Source organism: Pan paniscus, chromosome 8, assembly GCF_029289425.2.
Source record: "Pan paniscus chromosome 8, NHGRI_mPanPan1-v2.0_pri, whole genome shotgun sequence".
NCBI classification, from domain to species: Eukaryota; Metazoa; Chordata; class Mammalia; order Primates; family Hominidae; genus Pan; species Pan paniscus.
In genome coordinates, this window is record NC_073257.2 from 99046904 (window position 1) to 99059364 (window position 12461).

Genomic DNA, 12461 nt, shown 5'->3' on the forward strand with positions numbered 1-12461 from the left:
CTATGGAACTGCAGTGTGGGGTGACAGCCATTGCTCTTTCGGTTTGGCCTGGCTAGCAAAAAGGTGGCCTCATTATGTAAATAAAGCCCGTTAAGTAGTCAAAATAAAAAATCTTTCCTGTTTTTTTTTCTTTTTTTTTTTCCTTTTGTTGGCCGTTTTTCTCCCCCACCACAGTGTGGGAATTTAGCCACTTCAGAGATCTTGTTCCCCATAATTTGGAAGTTTCCTTTGGATTTGATCAAGTTGGATAGAGTTGATCAATCACAACGGGGAAAAGACTGAAACAACAACAAAAACAGAAACAGACAACAACAACAAAAATAATTAAGCAAAACAAAGATGGCACAACTTATGCAACTACTGAGTGCTGTAATGGTAAAGAGAAATTACAACCAACTGGTTGTTAATCTTGACCTTAGCCAAGACAAACCGCATTTCAGTTACCCATCCTTAGGTAAGGCATGGGTCTCAGGCTGAAGACTGCTCTTTACCATCCTAGAAGCAGGAAAAAACTCAAATTTGTCTTCCCCATTGGACGCAAGCTCAAACTCCATAAAGGAGTTACCTGCATTTTATCGTCATCGAAGCAGGAAAAACTTGCCTTTCTTGTGTTGGAAGCTAGTAAAACTCCAAAAAAAGGAGTTGTACAGCAAAATAAACTTTAGATCTTGACCAAATTTTGAAAGATCAGTGATTCTCTGGAGGGGTTGCTTCCAGGTCTCAGCAAATTGTCCTATTGGTTTGAGCCATAAAGATAGTTCAAGCTAGTACCGAGCACTGATAGGAGATTTGTCAAAGGTCAGGGGCACCTCCACCAAGAATCCCTTCATGATTGCCAAAATGTGAGCCTTGAATATCTGAGAAAGGTCTCAGTTAATTTAGAAAGTTTATTTTGCCAAGATTGAGGATGCACACCTGTGACACAGCCTCAGGAGGTCCTGATGACATGTGCCAAAGGTAGTCAGGGCACAGCTTGGTTTTATACATTTTAGGGAGACATGAGACATCAATCAATATATGGAAGATATACATTGGTTCTGTCAAGAAAGGTGGGACAGCTCAAGCAGCAAGAAGGCTTCCAGGTCACAGGTAGGTGAGAGACAAATGGTTACATTCTTCTGAGTTTCTGATTAGCCTTTCCAAAGGAGGCAATCAGATATGCATTTATCTCAGTGAACAGAGGGATGACTTTGAATAGAATAGGAGGCAGGTTTGCCCTAAGCAGTTTCCAGCTTGACTTTTCCCTTTAGCTTAGTGATTTTGGGGCCCCAAGATTTATTTTCCATTCACTGTGTGTGTGTGTTTGTGTAGGTATACATACATATATGTGTGTATATATATATACACACACAAACAAACAAATGAAAAATCTCATTAAGAACAGCAAGCGGTGTGGTATTTTTAACTTGCCCTATTCTATTCTCATCCCCTCCTCACTGGCTCCACTGCAGCCTTGAAAATTAACAGAATAGGATTGGTGAGAGAGGGCATGCTTGTCTCGTGTCAGTTTTCAGTGGGAATGCTTCCAGCTTTTGCCGATTCAGTAAGATGTTGGCTGTGGATTTGTCATACATGGCTCTTGTTATTTTGAGGTATGTTCCTTCAATATCTAGTTTATTGAGAATTTTTAACGTGAATGGGTGTTGATTTTTATTAAAAGCCTTTTCTTCATCTATCGAGATAATCATGTGGTTTTTGTCTTTAGTTTTCTTTATATGACAAATCACATATATTGATTTGTATTTTTTTTTTTTTCTGAGACGGAGTCTTGCTCTGTCACCCAGGCTGGAGTGCAGTGGCGTGATCTCGACTCACTGCAAGCTCCGCCTCCTGGGTTCACACCATTCTCCTGCCTCAGCCTCCTGAGTAGCGGGGATTACAGGTGCCTGCTACCACACCCAGCTAATTTTTTTTATTTTTAGTAAGGGAGGAGACCACCCCTCATATTGTCTTATGCCCGATTTCTGCCTCCAAAGAAAGAAAAAGTAAAAACTAAAAGGGAGAAGTGAAATCCACAAGCAGACAGCCTGGTGCCACACCCTGGGCCTGGTAGTTAAAGATCGACCCCTGACTTAATCGGTTATGTTATCTATAGATTACAGACATTGTATAGAAAAGCACTGTGAAAATCTCTATCCCGTTTTGTTCCAATCTAATTACTGGTGCATGCAGCCCCCAGTCATGTACCCCCTGCTTGCTCAATCAATCATGACCCTCTTGCGTGCACCCACTTAGAATTGTGAGCCCTTATAAAGGACAGGACTTGCTCACTCAGGGAGCTTGCCTCTTGAGACAGGAGTCTTGCTGATGCCCCCAGCTGAATAAACCCCTTCCTTCTTTAACTTGGTGTCTGAGTTTTGTCTGCAGCTCATCCTGCTACATTAGTAGAGGTGGGGTTTCACCGTGATAGCCAGGATGGTCTTGATCTCTTGACCTGATGATCTGCCCGCCTCAGCCTCCCAAAGTGCTAGAATTACAGATGTGAGCCACTGTACCCGGCCCAATTTGTATATGTTGAACCAACCTTGCATCCCAGGGATAAAGCCTACTTAACTGTGATGGGTAAGCTTTTTGATGTGCTGCTGGATTCAGTTTGCTGAGTTTTGTTGAGAATTTTTGCATTGATGTTCACCAAGGATATTTACCTGAAGTTTCCTTTTTTTGTTGTGTCTCTGCCAGGTTTTAGTATCAAGATGATGCTGGCCTCACAGAATGAATTATGAAGGAGAAAGAGTCCCTCCTCCTCACTTTTTTGGAATAGTTTCAGCAGGAATGGTACTAGCTCTTCTTTGTACATCTGGTAGAATTCAGCTGTAAATCTGTCTGGTCTTGGGCTTTTTTTGTTGTTGTTAGGCTATTTGTTACTGATTCAATTTCAGAGCTCATTCATTATTGGTCTGTTCAGGGATTCAATTTTTCCCTTGCTAAGTCTTGGGAGGGTGTATGTGTCCAGGAATTTATCCAATTCTTCTAGATTTTCTTTTCTTTTTCCTTCTTCTTCTTCTTCTTTTTTTTTTTTTTTTGAGACAAAGTCTCACTCTGTTGCCCAAGCTGGAGTGCAGTGGCATGATCTCTGCTCACTGCAATGTCCACCTCCTAGATTCAAGCGATTCTCCTGCTTGAGCCTCCTGGGTAGCTGGGACTACAGGCACGTGCCACCATGCCTGGTTAATTTTTTTATTTTTATTTTTAGTAGAGATGGGGTTTCACTATGTTGGCCAGGCTGGTCTTGAACTCCTGGCTTCAAGCAATCTGCCCGCCTCAGCCTCCCAAAGTGCTGGGATTACAGGTGTGAGCCACTGCACCCGGCCTCATTTATTCTAGATTTTCCTGTGTGTGCATAGAGGTATTCATAATATTCTCTGATGGTTATTTGTATTTCTTTGGAGTCAGTGGTAATATCTTCTCCATTGTTTCTGATTATGTGTATATGGATTTTCTCTCTTATTAGTCTAGCTAGCAGTCTTTCTATTTTATTGATTCTTTTCAAAAAAATCAACTCCTGGATTCATCGATCTTTTGAATACTTTTGTGTTTCAATCTCCTTCAGTTCTGATTTTGGTTATTTATTGTCTTCTGCTGGCTTTGGGGCTGGTTTTCTCTTGGTTCTTTTATTATTTTAGTTGTGATGTTAGGTTGTTAAATTGAGATATTTCTAACTTTTTGATGTGGGCATTTAGTGTTGTAAATATCCATCTTAAAACTGCTTTGGTTGTGTCCCAGAGATTCTGGTATGTTGTATCTTTTTTTCTCATTCATTTCAAAGAACTTCTTAATTTTGGCCTTAAGTTAATTATTTACCCAAAAGTCATTTAGGAGCAGGTTATTCAGTTTCCATGTAATTGTATGATTTTGAGTGAATTTCTTAGTCTTGATTTCTAATTTGATTTCACTATGGGCTGAGAGGTTGGTTGTTATGATTTGAGTTCTTCTGCATTTGCTGAGGAGTATTTTGTGTATGATTCTGTGACTGATTTTGGAGTATGTGCCATGTGGTGATGAGAATGTATATTCTGTTATTTTTGTGAGGAGAGTTCTGTAGATGTCTATCAAGTCCATTTGATCCAGTGCTGAGTTCAAGTCCCGAATATCATTGTTAATTTTCTGCCCCAGTGATGTATCTATTACTGTCAGTGAGATGTTAAAATCTCCCACTACTATTGTGTGGGAGTCTAAGTCTCTTTGAAGGTCTCTAAGAACTTGCTTTATGAATCTGGGTGCTCCTGTTTTGGATGCATAAATACTAATACTTAGAATAGTTAAGTTTTCTTGTTCAATTGAACACTTTACCATTATGTAATGCCCTTCTTTGTGTTTTTTGGTCTTTGTTGGTTTGTAAAGTTTGTTTTGTCTGAAATTAGGATTGCAGCCCCTGATTTTTTTCTGTTTTCCATTTGCTTGGTAGATTTTTCTCCATCCCTTTATTTTGATCCTATGGGTGTCATTGCATGTGAGATGAGTCTCTTGAAGATGGCATACCAATGAGTCTTAATTCTTTATCCAGATTGCCATGGTGTACATTTTAATTGGGGCATTTAGCCCATTTACATTCAAGGTTAGTATTGATATGTGTGGATTTGATCTTGTCATCCTGATGTTAGCTGGTTATTATGCAGTCTTGTTTGTGTGGTTGCTTTATGCTGTCACTGCTCTGCATACTTCAGGATGTTTTTGTAGTGGCTGGTATGGTCTTTCCCTTTCACATTTAGTGCTTCCTTCAGGAGCTTTTGTAAGGCAGATCTTGTCATAACAAATTCTCTCAGCATTTGCTTGTCTGAAAAGGATCTTATTCCTCCTTCACTTATGGAGCTTAATTTTGCCGGATATGAAATTCTCAGTTGGAATTTCTTTTTATTAAGAATGTTGAAGATAGGCTGCCTATCTCTCCTGGCTTGTTGGAGTTCTACTGAGAGGTCCACTGTTAGCCTGATGGGGTCCTTTTGTAGGTGACCTGACCTTTCTCTCTAGCTGCCTTTAACTTTTTTTTTTCATTTTGACCTCAGAGAATCTAATGAGTATGTGTCTTGGGGATGATCTTCTTGTGAAGTTTCTTACTAGGGTTCTCTGCATTTCCTGAATTTGAATGTCAGTCTCTCTAGCTAGGTCAGGGAAGTTCTCATAAATGATATCCTGGAATACACTTCCCAAGTTGCTTATACTCTCTCTATCTCTTTCAGGGACACCAGTGAGTCGTAGATCTGGTCTCTTTACATAATCCCACATTTCTCAGAGGTTTTGTTTCTTCCTTTTAATTTTTTTTTCTTCATTCTTGTCTGCCTGTCTTCTTTCAGAAAGTCAGTCTTCAGCCCCTGAGATACTTTCTTCCACTTGGTCTATTCTGCTATTAATGTAATTCTTGTAGTGTGTTTTTTAGCTCTATCAAGTTGGCTACATCCTTTTTTGTACTGGCTATTTTTTCTGTTGGCTCCTGCATTGTTTTATCCTGATTCTTAGCTTCCTTAGATTGGCTTTCAACATACTCCTGCATATCGAAGATCTTCATCCCAATCCATATTCTGAATTCTATTTCTGTCATTTCAGCCATCTCAGCCTGGTTCAAACCCCTTGCTGGAGAGGTGGTGCAGCCGTTTGGAGGAAAGAAGGCACTCTGGTTTTTTGAGTTGTGAGAGTTCTTGCACTGGTTCTTTTTTATCTTTGCAGGGTTATTTTCCTTCAATCTTTGAAGCTGCTGACCTTTGGATGGGTTTTTTTTCCTTTTATCCTATTTGACGACCTTGAGGGTTTCACTGTGGTATAAGGTGGATTCAGTCAACTGGCTTCATTTCTGGAAGAGTTTAGAGGGCCAACACTGAGCTCCCAACTCCTGGACTGTGTGCTGTAACCCTGGAGGACTTGTATCGAGCCCCAACTTTGTTCTGTCTCCTCAAGGATAAGAATCCACTGCACTGGGTGAGCCAAGATGCTCTCAGACTGCTGGTCACTACACTCTAACGGGTGGTGTCAGCCAAAGCTTTTAGTAGTGCAGAGACAGTGGAATCCATCCCCGTTTGCATGTGCCAGCGGCAATGGCAGCAGCAGCACGGCTGCAGTAGGGTGCTAGTGGGTGCTGGCATGCCTGCCTCTGTGGCAGCATTTACCACAGCAGCAAAGGGAACACAGCTGGCAGGGTGGGGGCCCCTTCTGGTGTCTGTGCATGTGGTTGCACCAGTAGTGGTGTTGACATGGCAGCAGGGTGCTGGAGAGCGCTCAGGGTAGGGGAGAGTCTGCTGTTCTCTGTGCCTAGTTTCACTTGGAGCAGTGCTGGCAAATGGGTGGGGCACTGGCAGGGGAGGGGTTGGGGCTGGCTGGCTCTGTGCCCACCAAGGCTCTGACTACAGTGGTGGTCAGAAGGGAGAGTGGAGCAGACTGCACTCCTGCTGCAGTAGTTGCAGGGCAGGGTGTACACATACATGCAGGCTGGCAGGACAAGATAAGCAGAAGCTGCCCATGCACACACATGTTGGCAAAGCCATGTGGGGTGTTACCGTGGGCCTTGGGGAAGATGCAGTGTAGAAGGAGTGTGTGCACTGGTGTGTGGCCCTGGGAGCTGCCCCGGGGGAGCTCTTCGCATTTCAGGCATGGTCCACCAGCACTGGAGCTATGATGTGGGCCCCTAGGGTGCTCAAGGCTTCCCTGCAATCAGGCATGGCCAGGCTGGACCCTCAGAGAGGCCAGCAAACCAAGGAGTGCTCAGGTAGGACCAGCCCTGCCTGATGAGTAAGACTGCACTGCGAAGTTCAGGCCCAGTTGTTCCCTTAGGGTGAAAGTCTCCTATGGGAGCAAGTTGAGTCTAGGGGTGTGGCTGTCCTTGGCTGTGCTCCAGTACAGCTGCTCTCACACCAAACCCTCTGGGTTCATCAGCTGGCTGCTGCCCTGGCTGCTTCTCCAAGCTTCTCTCCCTTGCAACTCTACTGTCCATGATGGTCAAATGATCTCCTGCCAGGATTCCAGAGGCTGGACGTAAGAAGCATTGCTTCTTGCAAGTTCAACTCACCCTTTCCCCCAAAGTCATTAGGGGCCAGGAATGAGTTCCAGGGTGCAGTAGCCCCATGCAGGCCTCCCAGCTTACTACCCCTTTAGCCTAGCTTCTGTGTCTTCCCTCCATCTACTCTCAGTGCCTTCCCTCTGAAGATCCTTTAGGAGTGCACCAGTCAAATCAGTCCCTCGGTGGCAGCTGTTGCACCTGGCTGCATCTAGTTGGCCATCTTAACATGTATATTTCCATAACTAATTTTTGTGTGTTGATTTTGTACCCTGCAATTTTGCTGAATTAAAATTAGCTCTAGTAGGTTTATTTGTTTGTTTGCTTTTTGGCTCTGTCACCCAGGCTGGAGTACAGTGGTGCAATCTTTGGCTCACTATAACCTCCACCTCCTGGCTTAAGTGATCTTCCCACCTCAGCCTTCTGAGTAGCTGGGACTACAGGTGTGAGCTACCACACCTTGCTAGTTTTTGTACTTTTTGTAGAGATGGGGTTTTGCCATGTTGCCCAGGCTGGTCTTGAACTCTTGGGCTCAAGCAACCTGCCTGCATTAACATCCCAAAGTGTTTGGATTACAGGTGTGAGCCACCATGCCTGGCCAGTAGGTTTATGTATGGGTATATGTGTGTGTATGTATTCTCTTTTCTTGTTATAGGTCTATTGAGATTTTCTATTTCTTCTTAAGTCATATTTGGTAATTTGTGTGTTTCTAGGAATCTACAGTTTATCTAGATGTCTAATTTTTGGAATATAATATTTCATAGTATTGTCTTAAAAATCTTTAACATTTCTGTAAGATCAGTAATAATGTCACCATTTTCTTTCTGATTTTAGTTATTTACTATTCTCTTTTTTTTTCTGAGTCAGTCTAACTAAAGGTTCATCAAATTTGTTTTTTTTCCCATGAACCAACTTTTTGTTTTGACAATTATTTTTCCTCTATTCTCCATTTCATTCTGCTTTAATCTCTAGTATTTCCTTCCTTCAGCTGGCTGTAGGTTTAGTTAGCTCTTCTTTTACACCTTAGGTCAAGCTTGTCCAACATGCAGCCCAGGATAACTTTGAATGCAGCCCAACACAAATTCATAAACTTTACAAATAACAGAAAACAGTATGAGATTTTCTTTTTTTTTTTTTTTTTTTTTTTTTTTAGTTCATCAGCTATTGTTAGGGTTAGTGCATTTTATGTGTGGCCCCGTAGCAGGACGAGCTGCAGACAAAACTCCTCAGACACTGAGTTAAAGAAGGAAGGGGTTTATTCGGCTGGGGGCATCAGCAAGACTCCTGTCTCAAGAGCGAAGCTCCTTAAATGAGCAATTCCTGTCCCTTTTAAGGGCTCACAACTCTAAGGGGGTGCGCATGAGAGGGTCGTGATCGATTGAGCAAGCAGCAGGTGTGTGACTGGGGGCTGCATGCACTGGCAATTAAGAACAAAACAGGACAGGGATTTTCAGTGCTTTTCTATACAATGTCTGTAATCTATAGATAACATAACCAATTAGGTCAGGGGTCGATCTTTAACTACCAGGCCCAGGGTGTGGCACCGGGCTGTCTGCTTGTGGATTTCACTTCTGCCTTTTAGTTTTTTCTCTTTCTTTCTTTGGAGGCAGAAACTGGGCATAAGACAATATGAGGGGTGGTCTCCTCCCTTAGCCCAAGACAATTACTCTTCCAATGTGGCCAGGGAAACCAAAAGGTTAAATACCCCTTAGGTGTAAAGTTAGGTTGTTAATTTGAAATCGTTCCTTTTTTCTTTTCTTTTCTTTTCTTTTTTTTGAGATGGAGTCTTGCTCTGTCACTAGGTTTGAGTACAGTGCGCGATCTTGGCTCACTGCAACCTCTGTCCCCCGGGTTCAAGTGATTCCCTTGCCTCAGCCTCCTGAGTAGCTGGGAATACAGGTGCGCACCACCATGCCCAGCTAATTTTTTGTATTTTAGTAGAGACGGGGTTTCACCATATTGGCCAGGATGGTCTCGATCTCCTGAACTCATGACCCACCCACCTCGGCCTCCCAAAGTGTCAGGATTACAGGTATAAACCACCGTGCCCGGCCTTTTTTTTTTTTTTTTTAATAAAATAAATATGAAACACTTCACGAATTTGCATGTTATCCTTGCACAGGGGCCAGGCTAATCTCTGTATTGTTCCAATTTTAGTGTATGTGCTGATGAAGCAAGCATGAGATTGTCCTTTTTTAATGAAAGTATTTATTATTATTATTATTATTATTATTATTTTTTGAGATGGAGTCTCACTCTGTCGCTCAGGCTGGAGTGCAATGGCATGATCTCGGCTCACTGCCAGCTCTGCCTCCTGGGTTCATGCCATTCTCCTGCCTCAGCCTCCGGAGTAACTGGGACTATAGGCGCCCGCCACTGCACCTGGCCAATATTTTTTTTTTTTGTATTTTTAGTAGAGATGGGGTTTCACTGTGCTAGCCAGGATGGTCGCGATCCACCCGCCTTGGCCTCCCAAAGTGCTGGGATTACAGGCATGAGCCACCGTGCCCATCTGATGTAAGTATTTCCAGCTATAAATTTCACTGAGTACCCCTGTCACACCATCTCATAAATTTTGGTATCTTGCATCTTATTTTAATTCATCTGAAAGTATTTCAATTTCTCTAGTCATTTCTTCTTTGAGCCACTGGTTGTTTAAGAATGTTGTTTAACTTTCACTTACTTGCAAATTCTCCAGGTTTTCCTGTTATTGACCTCTAGCTTCATTACACTTTTGTTGGAAAAGACACTTTGCATAATTTTTTTTTTTTTTTTGAGACAGAGTCTCAGTCTGTTGCTCAAGGTGGAGTGCAGTGGTGTGATCTCGGCTCATTGCAACCTCTGCCTCCCGGATTCAAGCAATTCTCCTAGCTCAGCCTTCCAAGTAGCTGGGATTACAGGTGCCTGCCTCCACTCCCAGCTAATTTTTTGTATTTTTTATTAGAGTTGGGGTTTTGCCATGCTGGCCAGGCTGGTTTCGAACTCCTGACCACAGGTCAGCCACCCACCTTGGCCTCCCAAAGTGCTGGGATTACAGGCATGAGCCACCAAGCCTGGCCTGTTTTTTTTTTTTTTTTTTTTTTTTTTTTTTTTTTTTTAAGACAAGTCCCGCTCTGTCCTGCAGGCTGGAGTGCAGTGGTATGATCTCAGGTCACTGCAGCCTCTGCCTTCCAGGCTCAAGCCATCCTCCTGCCTGAGCCTCCTAAGTAGCTGGGGCTACAGGCGTTCACCACCACTACAGCCGGCTAATTTTTTTATTTTTTATTTTGGTAGAGACAGGGTTTCACCATGTTGCCCAGGCTGGTCTTGAACTCCTGGGCTCAAGTGATCCGCCTGTCTCAGCCTGACAAAGTGCTGGGATTACAGCTGTGAGCCACCACACCTGGTCATTTGTATAATTTTGACCTTTTAAAATTTATTGAGAATTGTTTTGTGACCTAACATATGATTTATCATGGGGAATGTTCCATATGCACTTGAAAGGAATATATATTCTGCTCTTGTTAGATGGATATCTTTCTATATGTCTGTTAGGTCTATTTGGTTTAGTGTGTTGTTCAATTCCTCTAGTTCCTTACTGATTTTGTCTAGATGTTCTATTTACTATTGAAGGTGGGGTATTGACTGGACACAGTAGGTCAGGCCTGTAATCCCAGCACTTTGGGAGGCTGAGGTGGGCGAATTGCTTGAGCTTGGGCATTTGAGACCAGCCTGGGCAACATGATGAAACCCCATCTCCACAAAAAATACACAGATTGGCCGGGTGTGGTGGCGTGTGCCTATAGTTCCAGCTACTGGGGAGGCTGAGGTTGGAGAATCGCTTGAGTCTGGGAGGCAGAGGTCGCAGTGAGCTGTGATAGAGTCACTGCACTCCAGCCTGTATTGAAGTCTCTGTTATTGTAAAACTATTTCTTCCTTCAATTTTGTTAGACTGTGCATTTTAGAGCCCTTTTTTTTCTTTTTCAGTTCATACGTATTTATAATTGTTACATCTTCTTGTGATTTGACTCTCTTACCAACATACAATGTCTTTCTGTAACATTTTTTGGCTTAAAATCTATTTTGTCTGGTATTAGTATAGCCACCCCAGCTCTCTTTTGGTTACTATTTGCGTGGATTATCTCTTTCCGTCTTTTCATTTTGAAACAATTTGTGTCTTGGGTCTACAGTGAGTATTTTGTAAGTTGCATATTTGGATTGTGTATTACATCATTTAAAAAAAATTGATTCTGCCGATCTTTCCATTGGTCAGATTATTTACATTTAAAGTGATTACTGAAACAAAAAAGTTAATTGACCGGCACGGTGGCTCCCACCTGGAGGTGAGGCTGCAGTGAGCCATGATCGCACCACAGCTCTTCAGCCTGGGGGACAGAGAGATTGACTCAAAAACAAAAAACAAAAACTTACTTATGGTTGGACTCAGGCCTGTAATCCTATCACTTTGGGATGCTGAGGTGGGCAGATTGCTTGAGCCCAGGCGTTTGAGACCAGTCTGGGCAACATAGCAAGACTCCTGTCTCTACAAAAAATAGAAAAATAAGCTGGGCATGGTGGTGCACACCTGTGGTTCCAGCTACTCAGGAGGCTGAGGTGGGAGGATCAGCTGAGCCTGCGGAGGTCAAGGTTGTAGTGAGCCGTGATTGTGCCACTGCACTCCAGCCTGGGCAACAGAGCTAGACCCCGTCTCAAAAAAACCCCAAACAGGCCGGGTGCAGTGGCTCATGCCTGTGCCTGGCACTTTGGGAGGCCGAGGCAGGTGGGCCACTTGAGGCCAGGAGCTCGAGAGTAGCCTGGCCAATGTAGTGAAACCCTGTCTCTACTAAAAATACAAAAAATTACCTGGCTGTGGTGGTGGGCGCCTGCAATCCCAGCTACTCAGGAGGCTGAGTATCACTTGAACTTGGGAGGCAAAGGCTGCAGTGAGCTGAGAATGAAACACTGCACTCCAGCCTGAGTGACAGAGCAAGACTCTGTCTCAGACAAACCCCAAAAAAGAAAAACAGAAAAACCTATACACCAAAGAACTTACTTACGTCATCATGCTGTTTAGTTTCTACATAAAGTGTTTTGCTCCTCAGTACCTTCTTTTGTGTTTGGTTAATGATTTATCCTGTAATATTTTGATCCTTTCTTAAATTCTTTTCTGTATATTTTAAAAGTTATTTTTTTAGTGGCTACTATGAAGATTTCATTTAACATGCTGAGTTCAAAGTCTAGTTCAGACTGATAGCAACTCAGCTTCAATAGCATACATTAACTCTGCTTCTTTCTCTGTCCCCTACCTATATTGTTACAAATTATGTCTTTAAACAATTAGTGCCTATTAACATAGATCCATATTATTTTATGCATTTTTTTTTTTTTTTTTTTGAGAAGGAGTCTCACTCTGTCGCCCAGGCTGGAGTGCAGTGGCGCAATCTCGGCTCACTGCAAGCTCCGCCTCCTGGGTTCATGCCATTCTTCTGCCTCAGCCTCC

At 42.9% G+C, this 12461-nt stretch overlaps 1 non-coding gene across 1 annotated transcript; it reads right to left on the reverse strand.

Annotated features, from left to right (window-relative positions):
- Positions 1-9059: 9059 nt before the first annotated feature.
- On the reverse strand, positions 9060-9163 carry LOC112438788 (U6 spliceosomal RNA). The gene has a single exon (XR_003027136.1). It is a non-coding gene; the product is annotated as a U6 spliceosomal RNA (small nuclear RNA).
- Positions 9164-12461: the final 3298 nt, after the last annotated feature.